Source organism: Bombyx mandarina, chromosome 18 (assembly GCF_030267445.1).
Source record: "Bombyx mandarina strain Sakado chromosome 18, ASM3026744v2".
In the NCBI taxonomy this organism is placed as follows: domain Eukaryota; kingdom Metazoa; phylum Arthropoda; class Insecta; order Lepidoptera; family Bombycidae; genus Bombyx; species Bombyx mandarina.
This window is the reverse complement of record NC_143224.1, coordinates 3,843,279-3,863,124: the sequence shown is the minus strand read 5'-3', so window position 1 is coordinate 3,863,124 and position 19,846 is coordinate 3,843,279. Positions and strand designations below refer to the sequence as shown.

General features: G+C 40.0%; 1 protein-coding gene across 17 annotated transcripts in view; it reads left to right on the top strand.

The window, feature by feature from the left end:
* LOC114244342 (uncharacterized protein CG43867) overlaps positions 1–19,846 on the top strand; it is a 376,703-nt gene that overhangs the window by 312,888 nt on the left and 43,969 nt on the right. The window contains exon 1 of one of the 17 annotated variants that reach the window (XM_089734998.1): positions 746–1,551. The exons of 15 other annotated variants lie outside the window; for them this stretch is intronic. The gene's annotated coding sequence lies outside the window, so the exon portion shown is untranslated. Of the gene's footprint in view, positions 1–745; positions 1,552–19,846 lie in introns of those variants that run through there. One more of the 17 variants, XM_089734996.1, reaches the window with a different exon arrangement.

The following is a 19,846-nucleotide window of genomic DNA, read 5'->3' as shown; positions in this document are numbered from 1 at the left end:
AAACTCAGGTGGCTATGTCTTTGGGTTAATTCACTCGTCGAGCCCTTCGTCGCAAGCGACTGGTTCGACTAGGACTGTGACCGGCGAGGACGGTGACTAGGAGTTTGGTCGAGAAATATGTTACTAGTCCCCGCATAGGAAAACAGAGTGGGTTTCCCTAATGTATGCCACACTCGGGTTCTTTGGCTCAGCCTTTGCTCGGCCACCTGTCCTGGTGAAACTGGAAAGGCCTTTGGGCCACCAGTAATCTTTCATATATAAAAAAAAACAAGGGTGCTGTATATTTCTGTCGCGCGAAGCACTTAGGTTCGAGGGCTTCGATTGTATGCACGCAGTATAGTTCAGATTTCGACCTCACGAATGCGATACTCATGCTGTAACGCTGCATGGGCTCTCGTAATTCAAAACCAGAAAGAGCTTAGTGCGTAAAAAAAATAATTAAACAATCGTTATCTCCCATGATAACATCAAAAAGATTATATTTGAGAACGCGTTGGTAACAAATTTAGAAATGTTAAACTACAGAACAGCTAGGTACCTTTTTCGCCTCTGTTTATAATTTTTGTTATAATAGTTATTAAGAAACTGTATTGTCATTAATAAAAAAAAATTGGAAATAGATTTTTCTCAACCCTACTACAAATACTCCTACCCCACAAATACTCATTATTTTTAAGATGCGTGGATCATCTCGCTATTTCTCTCGCATGTGTAACCAAAGATTTCGCTAACGATAACTCATACTAAAATCACGTGCGACACGATAATAATAATAGTACTGATTGTACACGGAATGTTTACCGTGCCTTATGACGTAACCCTATTGAATTCCAACCCTACCGAACGACCCCTGACATCACCCATCAAACAAAAACAAACTTTATCTCACAACAATAAAACACGTTTATCAATAAATAGTTTTTATTTGATCTTTTTATCGAAAAGTCTGGCAACAATGGAACGTTTCGGCCACCCTTCCGCGCATGCGTACACAAACGCGACCAACTTCAAATACATAAACCAAGCCACAGAACGCATCAACTTCGTCCCAATACTGTAAATACATAACAATTTCGAATCATTATTTAAATGTAATATTAAATACGAAACGTAATAAATCCGTCTCATTAAATAAAATATCGATAATTTATAAATTAGTTTAACGTTTGCTTATATTTAAGTGCACGCGGCATATCTAACACACACGGGAACAGTGTCTGGTATAGAAATACTTTTGATCAATAAGAACTCCTTATTAATTTATTTGTGTTCTAGATAAGAAAGCATCGCTTTTTGGTGACTTCGTGGACTCGACATTGTGATATAAAAACGTATTTCGGCCTATAATTAACAACGAAAAACTAGTTTATTACACGATCGTATAGTGTTTATTTTTGATCAATCGTCAATTCAGGAGTAATCGGGCTAGTGATAAGTGTTAATATGTCTAAACCTAACACGCTGAAGGCGCACAGACTGAGCGCGGAATTCGCTGAGAAACGAGGGCAATTCTTGAAGAAAACAGATCCTTCTAATTCATAGCAACCACCAGTAAGTACACCATATATCCCTTTTTTACTTTTTATTTTTTTCAAATTATAAGACACATGTGGTTGTTGATTTTAAAAAAATTCAAATCGTTCTAAATTCGAACCATAATTTTTGAGGATTTTAAAACAGATAATAATATATTATTTTATTTTATCGTGATTTATTGTTATTCGATTTTGAATTTAGAACTCGAACAGAGATCGTTTTGTATAATTATACTTTTATTTTAGTGTTGAACACGAAATAGTGTTGAACACATAAGCAGTGATTATTTACTCATCTCAATACCAAAATTATCTTTAGCATTTTTTGTTTTTAAAATACTTATATACGATAAAATTAGCAATTGACTAACTTCTCAAACTTATTGAACAAACGCAGGTATGTAGTATTTTCATGCCAAAGCGTTTTTTTCTAGTACTTCCTGGGTACCTTTAGCAGATTCTATGACAAAAGCAACATGGACGCCGCTCAGCTGTTCCGGATAGTACGCACGCGCGTTACGTTTCCCGCCTTGTTTGTAATTCATTCCATTTTCAAATATAAAATATGGCAGACACCTTTGAGTCAACAAAGACCGTGAACAAGGACAATCCTCTTTTCTGTCAAGTGAATAATTTTGAACGCGTTTTAAACGTATTTTTTATGTGTATGAAAACACCGAAACCGAATGACAAGTAATTACGTAAAACCAGTAAATATGTAATTTGTTACATGTCTTAAGTTAGTAGGCAAATAAGTTTAACAGTTAAATACATAACCTTCAAAGCAATAAACAGACTAACATAATTAATTTAACACAAAAAAACAAAACGGTAATTTATTTTTCGATATTAAAATAGCCCAATTAAACTTAAGAATATAGTAACAGCTATCTTTTTCATTTAGAAACTTAAACAAATAAGTTTATAGTTGACATAATTTAGACATGTATAGATTGTATATCGATTCACTTATAAATAGAAAACATAAGCGGAATTCTTTTATTTTCAATATATTGAAAGCTTCAGTTTTCTTTAACCAGGAAAACCATAAAATAATAGATAATTCATAGACAATAAGATCAACATTTACCTATTCAAAAAAATAGATATAAAAACCCAAAAATAAAGTTGGAGATATACAAAAAAAAACAATTTATAATCTTCAAAAATTTTTTGTACGAAACAACACGAGGATTCTATCAGAGCATCGACCTAAGTATAAAGAAACCTAATCTGGGATTAGGCTGCAGACTCGTTCAGTTCTGAAAGACTTAGCCGGTCTAGCTTTGATAAAGCTCTCAATTATGGCGAAATCACATACAAGGGGTGTTTCTAAAATATACTATGGAATAAGAACTAAATTAGGTTGTAATAATTGAACAACAGAAGATCGGAAATTGTTATATGTGACGTCACTAACAGAGTAGATAAAAAAGGAAGATGCTACAAAGATGACGATTTTTTGAATAACGAATTTTATTATTTATTGCTTGGATGGGTGGACGAGCTCACAACCTGCCTGCTGTTAAGTGGTCACTGGCCATAGACATCTACAACGTAAATGCGGCACCCACCTTGAGATATAAGTTCTAAGGTCTCAGTATAGTTACAACGGCTGCCCCACCCTTCAAACCGAAACGCGTTATTGCTTCACGGCGGAAATAGGCAGGGTGGTGGTACCTACCCGTGTGGACTCAAAAGAGGTCCTACCACCAGTAGAATTGCATGAATTCGGTTGAAATTCAACGGGCATACCTTTGTCCATCAACCGAATGACGCTAATGAAAATATTAAAAATACGGCCCGAATATTAAGGTCTTAATTATAGGAACTAGTGGCCCCGCAGTAGTCGAGATTCGACTATAATTAATTTAAACTGTAAGTTTAAACATTATTATGGTTCTATTGTCAAACACTATTACATTTCGATAATATAATCACAGTATTCGCCAAAACTGCACTATAGATCAATAATATTAAAGACAAACCATATTAATATTTTTTCCAATTCGACCACAGACTTTAAGCAATAACAAAAGTTTCCCAATTGACAGTAAACAAAGAGTATATTTTTATGTATGTGCTGTGTCAAATACAAGGTAGTGTGTGACATGTTTTCTTTATTGATTTAAGGTATCTTTTATGCATTATTTAAAAAAAAATATTAACACTGTGCACTCCTTCTCTATATTCTCTATAAGTGTGAGAAATTTCATACTCCTCCATCCGCGCAATTTTCGTAAAAAGGAGTACAAAGTTTTTGCTTCATGTATTAATATATAGATACTCACACATTGTGTTGTGCAGTCAGCTTTAAATATATCGAGGAGTGAAAGGTTATTTGGTTTAAGGGACATTTCGCTTAATAAATACGCTACAGCTATAATTGTAATTAAAAATGCATTTTATTTATTAAACTTCTTCAGCTTCTTCAATTGAGTTTACTCCATTGAAATAGTCGAAAAAGTTTTTTTTCTATGATTTTTTTTCCAAAAATTTAAACTTTAAATGGCTCTCATGTAAAGTTGTAAAAATGTCGCTTAAACAAATAACCTTGCACGGTCCACCCGTCGATATGGAAAGAGATTCAAACACCCTTGTACTAGTCAGGAGTAGGACGTTTACTAAACCAAGTCTCAGTGTTCCAACGAGTCAATGACTAACTTCATCTATTAGTGTGATTATCGCAAACGCTAGAGCTATTTATTAGTCATGAGTTATTGTTGTTTCGTAGTTGTCACTATAGACGAGGAGGCGGTCTTACTCAAATAATTATTGTGGCCATAATTGACATGTCGATGGACGCATACTCTGTATGTTTTAGATTACATCAATATGAACCATGTAATGGGACTTTTATCTCACCGAAACTCACAACCTGCTACGTATAAGCTTATTAAATTAAACTTATTAAAGATCAGATATATTTATCGAGAGGCCGGTTTTTCCTGGTAATGCAGGGAAGCAGTAATGCGTTGCGGTTTGAAGGGGGAAGCAGCCGTTCTAACTATACTGACACCTTAGAACTTATATCTCAAGGTGGGTGGCGGCATTGACGTTGTAGATTTCTATGGGCTCCGGTAACCACTTAACACTAGGTGGACTGTAAGCTCGTCAATCCATCTACGGAATAAACAAATAAATAATAATTATTAAAAATTATATTTCTATGATAATAATTATATACCATTGGTAGCCTAGGGGCTATTCAAACTTCACCGGTAGGTGAGCTCACGGGCTTAACTTGAGAGAATTGTTAACACTAGCCCTAGCGAGATCAGTACTTCTCTGAATCTACTTCCGAATCGGAATCGCGACCCACTGAGAAAATCCGGCGAGAAACTCTGTGTGTTAAACTTCTTCAATGAACATTTATGATCTAAAAATTAGAGTGAACTAATTCTGTTATGCCACTCACGTCATCGCCTCAACGTCATGCTACAATTTATCCTTATTTACGACTCTAAGTACTTCTTTGTATAATAATATGCAATAAAAAATAAATAAAAAAGGCCAGGCTCTAGCATGTGGTTGTTCATTCGTAAATTAAAGAGAACAAAAGTCCTTGCTGAGCGTTGAACTTCAAGAAACGTTGAGACTTCTAATTATTTTAGTTATACAGACCATTAAATTACTTACTAAATCAGAAATTACAATAATACTCAGTGATTTAGAGCCAATAAGTTTCCGTATGAACACCACGTGCGACCGCTGTCGACTATAGAACAAATTTAATTTGACGTTCGCACGCAATGACAAACTCATCTCCATCCGGTATTGCCCGCTCGGAATTAAAATTAGCCGAATACAAAACGATTGATCGTTATCAAAATAACAGAATAATTTACAAACGACTATAACTATAAAAAAAAAAAAATTTAATCGTCGTAATTTTTGGAACGAACTTCCTGATGGGACGATGCGGAGGGGTACCCTAACCGGGAAAAAACGTCCGTAACGTAAGATTTTTATTAGTAATGCACACAGTGTACGACTCAACTTTGTAATAACGTACAAATTACTAATGCACACAATGTACGACTCAACTTTGTAATAACGTACAAAAAATAACATATTTTTTTATCATTCATTGACCACGATCTCAGAGCGTTCGTTTTTTTTTTCCTACCTAAACTGATAGCCCTAGCGGCTATGTCAGCGTAACCCTAACTTTAGTAGGTGAGCTCACGGGGCTCAAACCTGACGATGTTGCTAACACGAACCCTAGCAAGAGCCGTGCTTCGCAGAATCTACCACCGGATCGGAAACGCGACCCACTGAGAAGATCCGTCGAGAAACTCAGTGGGCTGTGTCTGAGAGTTAATTTACTCGTCGAGACCTTCGTCGCAAGCGACGGGTTCGACGAGAACGGTGACCGGTGCTTGAAGTACCTAAAAGCACCGTTAGTGGATCGGGAGGATCCGAGATGACGTGTTTTGGGCGATGTCGACTGCTTTCCATTCTGTCCGCAGGATCGGGAATGTAGTTACCGGCGGCCACGATGAGAGGGTTCTCGTGTCGTGCCGCTTTATCGAAGTGGCGCATGGACGCCGACTGCAGATACTTACTGATGGACTCTAAGTCCAGGTCGTCATGGAGGTCGACATTCCTGACGAACCACGGGGCTCCGACGGCTATCCTGCAAAAACGGGATTGAATGACTTGGAATGATTTCAAGTGTATGCGGGCCGCGTGAGCGAACACTACACTTGCATAGGTCATGACCGGGCGTATGCAAGTTTTGTAGAGTGTCACCTTATTTCTAAGGGACATTTTACTTCGCCTACATATCATCGGGTAGAGACGTCCTAGAATGAAGGCGGCACGATCGCGTACCGTCTTGATGTGGGGGCGGAATGTCATCCTACTGTCGAGGGTGACGCCTAAATATTTGACCTTCGGGGCCCACGGTATGGGCTGGTCGAACATCGTGATTGGGCGAACGGCGGGGGCGGAGGTGTTGACGCGCCTAGTCGGGAGGGGGATGCTCAGCGTGGTGTTCGGAGGGCGACCCCTTTTGAAGAGCACCGCTGTGCTTTTCGTGGGGTTGATGTCGATGCGCCACTTCCGGAACCACTGTCCCATGGTGGTAGCTGCGGTCTGAAGTCGTCGATGAAGCAACGCCTTCTTCCTACACGAGTAGTAGATGGCGGTGTCATCGGCGAAGAGCGCCAGATGGGTCTCCGGAGACCGGGGTATATCGTTGATATACAAACTAAATAGTAACGGGGAGAGGGCGGAGCCTTGCGGGACTCCGGCTGTGACGTGACGGGGCCGGGAACGCGTTCCCTCGACTCGATATCGGAACGAACGGTTCGACAAGTAGTCTCGTATGATGAGCACGAGTCTGTCTGGCACTCCCATGTTATACAGTTTGTATATCAAACCGTTGTGCCAGACTTTGTCGAACGCCTTCGCTATATCGAAGAAGAGGGCTCCTGTCGGAATGGGTTTCCGCCTGTTCAGCCCTAGTAAGATGTGCTCCGTGAGGCGGTGCACTTGATGGACGCACGAGTGTCTGGCGCGGAATCCAAACTGCTCGTCTATAAGAATTTTGTTCGCGGATACGAAGTCCCAGAGGCGTTTACGAAGGAGCCGTTCGTATAGTTTGCCTATCGCCGGGAGGAGACTGATGGGGCGGTAACTCGCGGTTTCGTTTTTCGGTTTGCCCGGCTTGTGTATGCCGATAACGTCCGCTTCTTTCCACGCCGCGGGAAAGATGCAGTTCGTCATAGCAGCATTTAATATGGTGGCCAACATCGTTATCAGTTGGGCTGGTAACAATTTAAGCGCGCGGTTGCGAATGCCGTCGGAGCCGGGAGCTTTCCGTGGTTGTAGGCTATCGATCGCCTCCTTAACCTCGGAAGTGGTAATGGGGGGTAACGCGTCCGAGGGCGGCAGGGAAGCTCTGCGCTCGACCTCCCTGTCGACGAACTCGGTGTGTTCGGGGTCCGCGTGTTGAGTGCTGGTGGTGCACTGCTCTTGCAGTGCATCGGCCAGCAACTCTGCCTTGTCATCGTCATCGTAAGCCGGTGATTGGCCTGAGGGGCGTACGCGAGGCGGCATAGTGGCTATAGTTTCGGACTTGAGGGTCCTAGCTAGTCGCCAGTATGATTGGTGAGTGGGCGCGAGCTCTTCTAAATAACTATCCCAGTTTTCGTTTCGGGCGTCGCTTAAGCGGGATTTGACCTCCCGCTGTAAGCGACGCATCCGAGTCCGGTTTGAATCCGTGGGATATCGATCGTAGGCCCGGATTGCCGCGTTTCTAACTCTTGCGTTCGTTTGCGCAATACACTAACTCTTATGCAAACAACCGTGAATGAAGTGTACCACAATAAGTTCGCACGTTACCGAATGACCGTGGGTTGTTGCGAAACCTCCAGTTTTATTTTCTTTATACCTCGAATAGAACTAGGAACTTCGTTCCTATCTGGTTTCCCACGACACCACACATCTTTTTTTTTTATGAGTGGAGGTTTCAGTTGTATTAAAGCTATATTGGAACTTGATTCGAAAGATTTAACTGGTTATGGTGTTGCGAATACCAACAAACGTCTCGTCTGCCATTATCATTATAGTAATATCATTCATTAATCAACGACGATCATAATATAGTAAAAACTAAAAACTACCACTTTTGTAAATAGCTAGTGTTTTTCTCGGTGTACGCGAGTCGTAGATATAATTAAAACTGCTTTTAAGATGTCATCTGCCTTTGTCCTATTGACATTATATCGAGGGATAATAGACTATTAGGCTTAAGCGACATTTCACTTAATACGACATTTATTTTTGTAAATAAAGGTGCGTTTTATTTGGTATTGCCATCAACAATTCGATTTTTTTAATTCGAACTTCAATTAAGTTCACTCCATTAAAATAGCTGAGGATTTTTTTTTGGTTAATAGATATTTTCCAAAATTTAAACTTTAAATGGCTCTCCTGTAAAGTTGCAGATATGTCGCTTAAAATAAATAGCCTCTCGATATTATTACAGTGTGTTTACGTCGTCCGCGTGACCACGAAAACTAAAGTATTCAAAACGTAAAAAATAATAGAATGACAGTAACCAACGCAAGACTAAACTGTAAAAGTTATTTTAATTATGTAACTAGTAACTATGATTGTGTTGAGTCTCTATATCGAGCAAGGATTAATAAGACACGTGTTCAGTTAAGTAACTAACGTATATTGGGATTACAACCTAACGTGCTATCGACAGCCCGACAATCCCGAGACTGACGTATCATCATTGCATTATATTACCGCTAACACATACATATAATCGTTAGTTGCTATGGGGACATTTGTGGTCTCTACAATTGTAAACAGTTATAAATTGGGACGATCTCGACCTAACGATAAACTATTTTGAAAAACACTAAAATAAGCTGTTAATATTAGTGGGCGTTACTCAATAATTCATGAGCGCGCGTTATATGACGCATTGCGCATTTACATATATTTCAGCACGCCCCGGGCCATTGGGGGCAGCTGCCGATGCAATACAGTGTTTTATTGTTTTCTGTTTCGCTTTAAGGATTTCCATTTAGCAGAAATATTGCATTACGAACAACGTTAGATTGTTTGGGAACTTCAGCATTTATAACACTAATTGCACCTTTAAAATATCGTTAGTTTTCTTCCAGTCCTGCATGAATTTATAGTTTTGATGTGTATGATATGAATACGTGATAAATCTCAGAGTAGGAAGTGAAGAATTAACGATTCTGCAGATTACGACTATCACGCGGATGGTAAGCAGTTCTGTGTGCTTAGTGCGAGTTTTTGTACGTTCTTGATATCGTAAAAGATAAGATATGCAGTTGGAATAAGATAAGATACTTTAAATTAAGTGTATACTTTCTTGCACATCAAAAGTAACGTAAGTGTAGTAAGTAATACAGTATAAATTCAAATAAGTAAATGACATTATGCAAATGGTTGAAGAGTTACTGTCATTGACCCGTCTATCTACAATCTGTATGCAGCGTCTCCTCAAGTACTTCGGACACGTGGCCCGACAAAATCCTGAGAACTTGGAAAAATTAATAGTTGTAGGTCACGTGGAAGGAAAAAGAAGTCGAGGAAGATTGTCAACCAGGTGGACGGACATTATCAAGGAGGCCACAAACACCAGCGTCCCGGGCGCCATTAAGCAGGCCGAATGCAGGCAACATTGGAGGAAGCTGGTGCAAAAACTGCACCAAGGTGGTCACGAGCCTCAGTAATGAGGAAACGACAAAGAAGAAGAAGAAGAATTGAACAGCGCCCCTAGCGGCAAACGTTCCAACTCCATACAAATTTGAGTTAACTTTTACGCTATCGAGTACGTTAAGAAACTTGCACTAAGCATACTGATTGAGCCGGTGAGTCGTCACCGTCGTTACCAGGGGTGTTATAGTTTAACCAAACTATTTGGTGTCAAAGGAAAAAATGTTCAACGATATTTTGCGTTCCTTAATTAAATTGGACGATACCTTTTGCCTGAGAAACATAGTACAGGATCCCTGGTACACTTTTCATCATTTATTACTAACAAGCTGATTTTTCGTGAGTAGCTTCCTTTTTATTAGACGCCCAACTTTTTTCCTCACAGTAACTTTGGTAATTGGTAGCTTACTAGGTGTAGCAAGGATAAAATATGTTGATTTCACGAATTTAAAAAAAATATTACTTTTGTTAATTATCGAGATAATTATCTAAATAACGTGAAAAATATTATATATTAGTTGTGTGTACATCTACAACAGATACGTCGATCCTGAAAATATATTAAGCCAATTAAATTAAGATAAGCCCACGTATTGTGCAACACAAAACGTTATTCGTTCAGGAAGTCACGTCTCCAAATGTCTCTAGAAACGCGGCTGGGACTTCCGTCGGTGATTCTATATCAACTTATTGACATTCTTGATGCATCCGCACTACCTGAGCTTGATTCGGTAACGTTCTGTATTAGAAAAGTGTTGTATAGTACCACTGTATCAACCCGTGTGGATTCTCTACCACTACCAGTCAAGATAGGCATTAGAGAAGAAATAAAGAAAGTGAAGATACTATCATAAGTAATAGTAGTCGTCGATCAATGAGGCCATACATGCAAAGATAAATAGGGTGTTTCCATGGAAATTCCAGAGTCAAAATAATCCACAATTTTTTTATTAAAGAACAACAATTCTATATCCAAAAAGCTTTTTTTGCGATGTTTTGAGATTATGTTTAGTGTAAGCAATTTTATTCTAATTGAAAACAGCTATATCGCACTTTTTGAGTGTTTGTAATAGAGTACGCAACATTTATAACGATGCTTATGTGTGCAAATTTGATGATTAAAAAACATCATTCAGCAATTTAACATTTGACAGTTGCGAAATTGACCAGAAATAAAACTAACTCAACAAAATTACGATACGATTTTAGAATGATTATAAAATAATAATAAAATTTTAAAGTATATTTGAGTAATGTACCGGAACTTAAAAAAAAGAATTACTGTTATAAACGTTTTAAGAATACAGATGACCGTTGCAAGTGAATTTGTTGATGGTGTTTTTTTTAAATCAAGCATGATTAAACACAGGTGAAGCCATTCCAAAATCTGAGACGGATGTCATCAATACAAGGCAGTGATGATACAATCACATGTCATGAAATCCAACGAACGATCAAATAGAAGCACTACTGCGAATACTTATGATTGAGAATGTAGAACAGAACACGGAGGTCCTCATCACACATGGAAAGGAAATTATTGAAACGGGAATGGTCACTTACAACTGTTTTTTCTTTCTAGCTGAAAGTGTCCATTTCCGTTTTGATACTATGCCTATCATATCTAATAACGATGTCCATCTTCACCATTACAACCGCCCTCATCAAAAGGTCCATAGATGAAAAGCCATCGCGATTGCCAACTAATGAATCAAGATAACGGATGATGTATTTTCTTAAATAGTTTAATGTGTTCATGATGTCGTTTATAGATCACTAAAACTGTATAAAAATGTCAGAAATTGTAAAATGAAAATAAACGAGATTTAACTTTTAAGCAGTCTTGATTGTTTCCACGATTAATCCTTATTTCAATTACTACGTGTACGCCATATTCATAATTCTATGTGGCAATAATCATGTTGTCGATAAAAGTGTCAACAATTAAATGAAGATTACATACTATGATAATATATCGCAGATCGTTGGCGTATTTCTTAATGATCGGTCACAGTAATCTTTGTTGCAAGTATATGGTTTTTGTTTACTATTTATGTTTCCTGTACTGAAAACACCAAGAAAAACGTAGCTTGGAGCCGTTTAGTGCGAAACTTATTTTATTAAAGGAAAACTTCTTTAAGACCAGTGTGTTTTAAAACATGGCGAAACAGGAATGGTAGTCGAAAAGCGACACTAAAAGAGACTAACATTTGTATCTGTAGGGCATAGTGTGTGAGTTTTATATTTGTTTCCCTACTTAATTGTAAGTAGCCTAAGGGACGATTCCCGTTACAGTTTGGTAGGTGAACTCACACAATCTGGAAGGATTTGTTAACACTAGCCCTAGCAAGAGCAGTGTTTATACACCAAATCAGAATCGCGACCCATCGAGAAGATCCAGTGAGAAACTCTGTGGGTTATGTGTACCAGCTAGGTTGGACGTCGAACTCTTCGTCGCATCGATGAGTTCGATCAGAATAGTGACCGGTGCGATGCTTGGATGAGTTTGCGAGGGAACGAGTAAAAAGCTTCTAAAGACACACCAAGATGTACGCCATGTTTTTTTTTGGTTATTTCAAATACAGAAATTTAGAATAACAGATAATTACGTCTTTGATATCAGGCGAGTAAAGTAATATATAATTTTACCTATACTAGACACAAACAGACTTGACACGTACGCGAGAAGCGTTTCTGTATTTGGACACTCGCCAGACCGTAACTCCGGCGCCTGCGGCGGTTTTTCTTTTTGCGTAAGCGTTCTGAGGGACTGATAGACATCAAGCTATGCTGCCTCGTACTCCACTATACTCCAACCAATTCAATACTTTAATCGCAAACAAAATATGCTGCGCTTTATGCGGCGCCATATTTGTGTGTCCATTCTCAAACGGCTCACTTAGCACAAAAAATAAGCTGTCTACAATAAAATACAAAAATATAAATCATGTAAAGTGTAATAATAATCAAACCCGCGAAATTATAATTTGCGTAATTACCGGTGGTAGGACCTTTTGTGTGTGAGTCCGCACGGGTAGTTGCCACCACCCCGCCTATTTTTGCCGTGAAGGAGTAATGCGTTTCGGTTTTAAGGGACAGCCGTTGTAACTATACTGAGGCCTTAGAACTTATATCACAAGGTAGGTGGCGCATTTATATTGTAGATAACTAGTAACCATTTAACACCAGGTGGGCTGTGAGCTCGTCCACCCATCTAATTAATAAAAATATATATATATACTAGCGCATACTTATTAACTATTTTGGATACATTGCTCGCAATGTCGACCGGAAAGAATCACATGGTCAATCACCTATCCATTGATCCAAATTGATGGCATTCCTTATCGGCATGTGTATATAATATATGAAGCACTAAAGACTACCGGAGATTGAGAGAGACACGTGGATGAGAATCGTACAACGAGTGCAAATAGAACAATGTCCTCAAACTAGATACATTTAGAAATTAAGATACTGACTCGGAAGAAAAAGTGTGGTGATGTATATTTAAAAGCGGTACTTTCATCACACAGCAAGTGATGATAAGTCAGCAATAATAACTTAACACCATCCGCGAGCATGTTCCACCTGTGTTTCTCGTCTCTTAGTATCAAAAAACAGTGATTGCGTGATTTTCGCCTCGCATTTTGAGATGTGAGCTTTTATGTTCATCCCGTTCATTCTTAACTATAAGTATATTGAGCAGTACACTTAGCACATTAACTGTTTGTAAATGTATTATATTAAATACGGGTTCACATTTATTATAAATTGACTCGCTCGCTCCGCTTCGGGAACTATAATTTATTATTGATCTTATTGAATTTTCTTTTATACAAATCTGGCCCTGACAGTAACAAACAATAAAAAAAGTAACAAACAAAAAAATCTAATTATTCTTCTGCTTATAAATGATAGCCTATATGTTATTCTGATATGTAAGCTATATTATTGTTAAGTTTCATCAAAATCCATTCATTAGTTTTTGCGTGAAAGAGTAACAAACCTATACATCCATACATTCTTACAAACTTTCGCATTTATAATAGTAGTAGGATTAAGCCTTAGCTTTCTCGCCAATTTTTCACAGTAGGTAACGAAGTTTGCATTCCGAACTGGTGGTAAAGACACGACACTTAGGAAGAGCCCGCAAAGACCTATCTATACATTAATACGTGAAGCAAAAACTTTGTATCCCTTTTTACGAAATTTGCGCGGACGGAGGAGTATGAAATTAAATAGACACACTACATACCATGTATTTGACGCACACACGCATGCATACTGTTTATTGTCAAACTTTTGTTCTTGACGTCTGTTGTCAAATTGAAATTAAATATTTTTTATAGTGTAGTCTTGGCGAAATTTGTGATTGTAGAAGTATAAAATACAATCATAATAGTGTACAAAAACATACAATTCCAATTAATTATAGTCGAATTTCGACTACTGCGGGACCTCTAGTTTCAGTAAAAACTTACAGATATTACAGAAAACGAATAAGTTAGCTTAGCTCGGCTCAGCACAGCGCAGCGTAGCTTAACGTTAATTAGTCACCCTTACAGTCTAACAATTCGTTTTGTGCGTCGTAAACTATGAGCGGTCGAATTAGGAGATGTGATTAATGATTTCCTTTGGTTAATGTGTAAACTGTTGACGTGTACATTCTAATTTTAGTTGTGACCTGAGCATGAGATTTTACGTGAGAAGATATATCAATATACTCTCTATAATGACACGGTATTTAATACAATATAATGTCGTGGAATTGCACCATAGTAATCAGTAATCACAATAATTGTAAATAGACATGCTTTAAAAAAACCGACTTCAGATAGAAAAAGAAAGATATTCCAAAACAAATTAATATAGGTACACTAAAAACAATAATCATCGAAATCGGTTGGCGTGATATTGAGTTATGAGTTTATGAGTCGCGCACGTAAGTACTTAATGCAAATTTAAGACTATTATGGTTTTCTCATGGATACCATTATCAGAACTGGACTAAATTGAAATGGGCCCACACGGGAAGCGTCAGCTTTCTAATAAAAAAGAATCATCGAAATCGATTCACCCAGTCAAAAGTTATGAGGTAACAAATATAAAAAAACATACAGTCGAATTGAGAACCTCCTTCATTTTTGAAGTCGGTTAAAACAATAAAGCATTGGAAAAGTTGGAAATGATAAAACGAAACAAAATCAACAGGAAAATGTGATAATTTGCCTAAATTAATTCACAATAAATCTAATTATTATTTATTCATAATAACTAATAATTTGATCGCACAATAATGTTATCTACCAAAATTACAATGCTAATCGATTTCCTACTTATGTTTAATAATTTTTAAATGATGTGATCGGTAAAAGTTTTTTCGTAAAAAAAATACATATAGGAAAATGGCCTTTAGTGGCATTATTTAATCCAAAATCTTCATGACAAGCCCTCGTCATAACTCAAAAAGAACACGGGCCGACATTCTAGAAATTGCTCTCTTGTTTACTTTTTAGCAAGAGAATATATTAACATGACAAAGTGCTTCTCATGAAACAAAATTTTTACAAGGATGGTTACTGCAAAATATTTATATTCACTTACTATATTTCACCCTTACTGCTGTCAAACAGAAACACATGAAATGCACATTCATTTATTATCGTTTTCTCGATTATTTGTGCTCGTATGAAAAACACCCATGTTTTACATCTGGTATAGTAATATCACTTTGAAACCTACCATAGAATGCCAACAAAACTAGTTGCATTGAAATAGATGACGAACATCCAAAGAATCGCTAGTTTTTATTTATATAGATGTCTAACATAAGAGCCTTGATCAATAGGACGTCATTATCTATATATTAATACGTGAAGCAAAAACTTTGTATCCCTTTTTACGAAAATTGCGCGGACGGAGGAGTATTAAATTTTCCAAACTTATAGAGAATATAGAGAAGAAGTGCACAATGCTAATATTTTTTTAAAATAATGCATAAAAGATACATTAAATCAATAAAGAAAACATTACACGCACTACCATGCATTTGACATCCAGGAGTGGGGTGGCTTTGGCGGTGTCTCTCGACATCGCCAATGCGTTTAACACCCTGCCCTGGTCCGTGATAGGGGGGGCGCTGGAACGGCACGGAGTGCCCCCCTACCTTCGCCGGCTGGTGGGTTCCTACTTGGAGGACAGATCGGTCACGTGTACCGGACACGGTGGGATCGTGCACCGGTTCCCGGTCGTGCGCGGTGTTCCACAGGGGTCGGTGCTCGGCCCCCTTTTGTGGAATATCGGGTATGACTGGGTACTGAGGGGTGCCCTCCTCCCGGGCCTAAGCGTAATCTGTTACGCAGACGACACGTTGGTCGTGGCCCGGGGGGGGAGTTTTGCTGAGTCTGCCCGTCTTGCTACCGCTGGGGTGGCGCATGTCGTCGGCAAAATCAGGAGATTGGGCCTCGACGTGGCACTCAGTAAATCCGAGGCCATGTGGTTCCACAGGCCCCGGAGAGTGCCACCTGTCGATGCCCATATCGTGGTTGGAGGCGTCCGAATTGGGGTCGGGGTGCAGTTGAAGTACCTCGGCCTCATTCTGGACAGTCGTTGGACCTTCCGTGCTCACTTTCAGCACCTGGTCCCTCGTTTGTTGGGGGTGGCCGGCGCGTTAAGCCGGCTTCTGCCCAACGTCGGGGGGCCTGACCAGGTGACGCGCCGTCTCTATACGGGGGTGGTGCGATCAATGGCCCTATACGGGGCGCCTGTGTGGGGCCAGTCCCTGGCCGCGGGGGTGGCGAAGCTGCTGCAACGGCCGCAACGCACCATCGCGGTCAGGGTCATCCGTGGTTATCGCACCATCTCCTTTGAGGCGGCGTGTGTACTGGCTGGGACGCCGCCTTGGGCTCTGGAAGCGGAGGCGCTCGCCGCTGACTATCAGTGGCGGGCTGACCTTCGCGCCCGGGGCGTGGCGCGTCCCAGCCACAGTGTGGTCAGAGCGCGGAGGGCCCAATCTCGGCGGTCCGTGCTGGAGTCATGGTCCAGACGGCTGGCTGATCCTTCGGCCGGTCGTAGGACCGTCGAGGCGATTCGCCCGGTCCTTGTGGATTGGGTGAATCGTGACAGAGGACGCCTCACTTTCCGGCTCACGCAGGTGCTCACTGGGCATGGTTGTTTCGGTGAGTTCCTGCACCGGATCACAGCCGAGCCGACGGCAGAGTGCCACCATTGTGGTTGCGACTTGGACACGGCAGAGCATACGCTCGTCGCCTGCCCCGCATGGGAGGGGTGGCGCCGTGTCCTCGTCGCAAAAGTAGGAAACGACTTGTCGTTGCCGAGTGTTGTGGCATCGATGCTCGGCGGCGACGAGTCGTGGAAGGCGATGCTCGACTTTTGCGAGTGCACCATCTCGCAGAAGGAGGCGGCGGGGCGCGTGAGAGACGCACAATCCCGCCGCCGTCGAGCGGGGGCCAGGGAGGCGGATATCGCCCAAGCCCTGGCCCTCTAAGTGTTTCGGGTCCCCCCTCACATGTCGTTCTGGGGACCGGCGAGGGGGGCCTAAGAAGACGACGTGCAAGCTGCTCTGCACGCGTTTTACGCAAGAGCATCCGGGTGATGGAAGGCCGGCTATCCTCGACCCACGCTGGTTCTGGTCCAGCGGGGTATTCCGTAGGATAGCTCACTCTAACCGGCGCCATCTAGGCGGGCTTCGGATAGCCTGCCGACCGAGAGGGCTGGTGGTCGTGGCGCCGACGACCGCCGGTCCGGCGTCCCGAGGGGGAGGGTGATGGGAGAGATGTGCTCCGCACTAAACGCTTCACTTTCCCCCCTTTGCCTCTTCATGAGTTCTGTCTCATGCGAGGTTTGGACGTTGGTTGTTGAGCGACAGGAGGTTTTAGTCAGTTCGACTCTGACATGCTCCGCCCTCTATCCCCAGTGGAGGGCGGAAGTACGGCGATTTCCTCCTGACCAAAAAAAAAAAAAAAACCATGCATTTGACACACACACGCATGCATACTACTTATTTATTGTCAAACTTTTGTTCTTGACATCTGTGGTGAAATTGAGAATAGATTAAATATTGTTTGTCTTTATTAATATTTTTCTATGGTATATTCTTGGCGTTGAAAATACAATCATAATAGTGTACAAACTTACAATTCCAATTAATTATAGTCGAATTTCGACTACTGCGGGACCTCTAGTTTATATAGATTTCTAACATAAGAGCCTTGATCAATTGGACGTCATTATATCAAATAAATACATCATATTATACTTTTAGATAATAGTTTCTGTCATTAATAATGTAAACTAATGCCGTAAATAAATAAGTGACAAGCTGCCGACCGTAAAGACCTATTAACACAACATCAATCAATATAATTCCGCGGCCATTTGAAAAAGGGGCGATAAACTATTTTGACAATCATCGTTTCTAAATCCCAATCACCATACTTAAGTAAATACATTTCAAATCAGACGTGCTTAAACAACCAATTTAGTATTATAGATTTCACGTAAACAATAAAACCCGTGGCTGAAATCGAGACAAATGAACAACAATACTGAACCATGTTAAACTTAGCTGATGCTTGCTTGGATTTAGTGAAATGACTCGCTATTATGTTAGTTATTTACGTGTTTCGGCTCTAGTTGAAGCGTGTTTGTTAAAATATTAACTTCAGGCGAATACAAGCAAAGATCGGTAGGTTCAAAGATTATTTATTACTAGAATCGGCCCATGGTTTTATAATCGACGTTAAAGTTTGTTATTTAAAACAATGAATGGTTAATTTGATATCTCACAAAAACAATGCATGTTTTTTTGGATAAATGTTTTAGTTTATTATAATTTGAAAAATCCCGTACTTCCCAATGGAAAGAAAGATAAATTCTAGAAATTCAATTATATTTTTACAGTTCAGAACTTTAGTAGTTTTTTTCCTTTAATAAATCGTTGATAGAAGCCAGCGCGTGTAGGTACGTTTTGATACTGCACTCCGTTCATTTCATTCATTTTTCTGTTTTGTGGATGCGGTTGGGCAAAGAGGTTTTACACCCACCCAGTGCTATAAATAACGTATTAGATGTTTAGATGAAATTGTCGTTACAGCTTCGGGACTTAATACGAAAAAAACTAAAATTTTGTAATATTTCTTGGCCAGGGGAGTCGTTTAGTGGGTAGGACCCTAAATTCCATCCCTTGGGCCCGCGGTCCGCTTGCGTACCCCCTAGGCGCGGGACCTCGTAAAAGGGTCAAGTACCAAGTACAAAGAAAAAAAAAATTCTCGGTGGCCTGCCCATGTGTACTGCAATAATAAGTTTGGTTGTGCCCTAAGTAGTATTGCTATCAATGAGCGTCTGGCTCAAAAACCATTAGTAAGTATTTCTGTGCCATATTCCACACACACCTACTTCAAAAACTTAGGGCCACAGCTATCGCCTGTGAATCACTCTGGAAGCAGTATCGATTCGAAGCGAACGTAGACCGTAGAAACATTGAAGTCTAGTCCGCCTAGCCGGCGCCATTACTGTCGTTTAGGTTTAATATAGGAATATAATGCTGCGGGAAAATCGTATCACCAAAACTATTATGAAAATTAAAGCGGTAACCGATTTGAAAAATAATGCGTGAAGCTTAATCACGTTCGTTTTTTGTTTCAATGATCATTGTGGACTTTTGAAAAACTTTGGTCTCTAGGCAATTGTTCGATGGTGCTAAATTACTTTTTTTATTATTGTTTTAGCTCACGGCTCACTTGATATTAATTGGTTACCGGAGCAGACATCAGTAAACATCAACAATGAAAAGGCCGCCACCTTCCTTGAGATATGAGATCTAAGGCTCTGTTTTACAGTACAACGGCTGCCCCACCCTTCAAATCTAAACACATTACTAGTTATTTTATATATTTTGATTTTAATTACACGATGCTATTCCTAAATGGTGGAAGTCATTCGTGAACTTATGTTAAGTATGTACATATTTTACTAGAAAAAACAGTACCTGTCTGTGGGATTCGAACACCGGTACAGTCGTACGATTCACATGCACTGGGCGCCTTAACCTTTAGGCCACGACAACTTCGAAC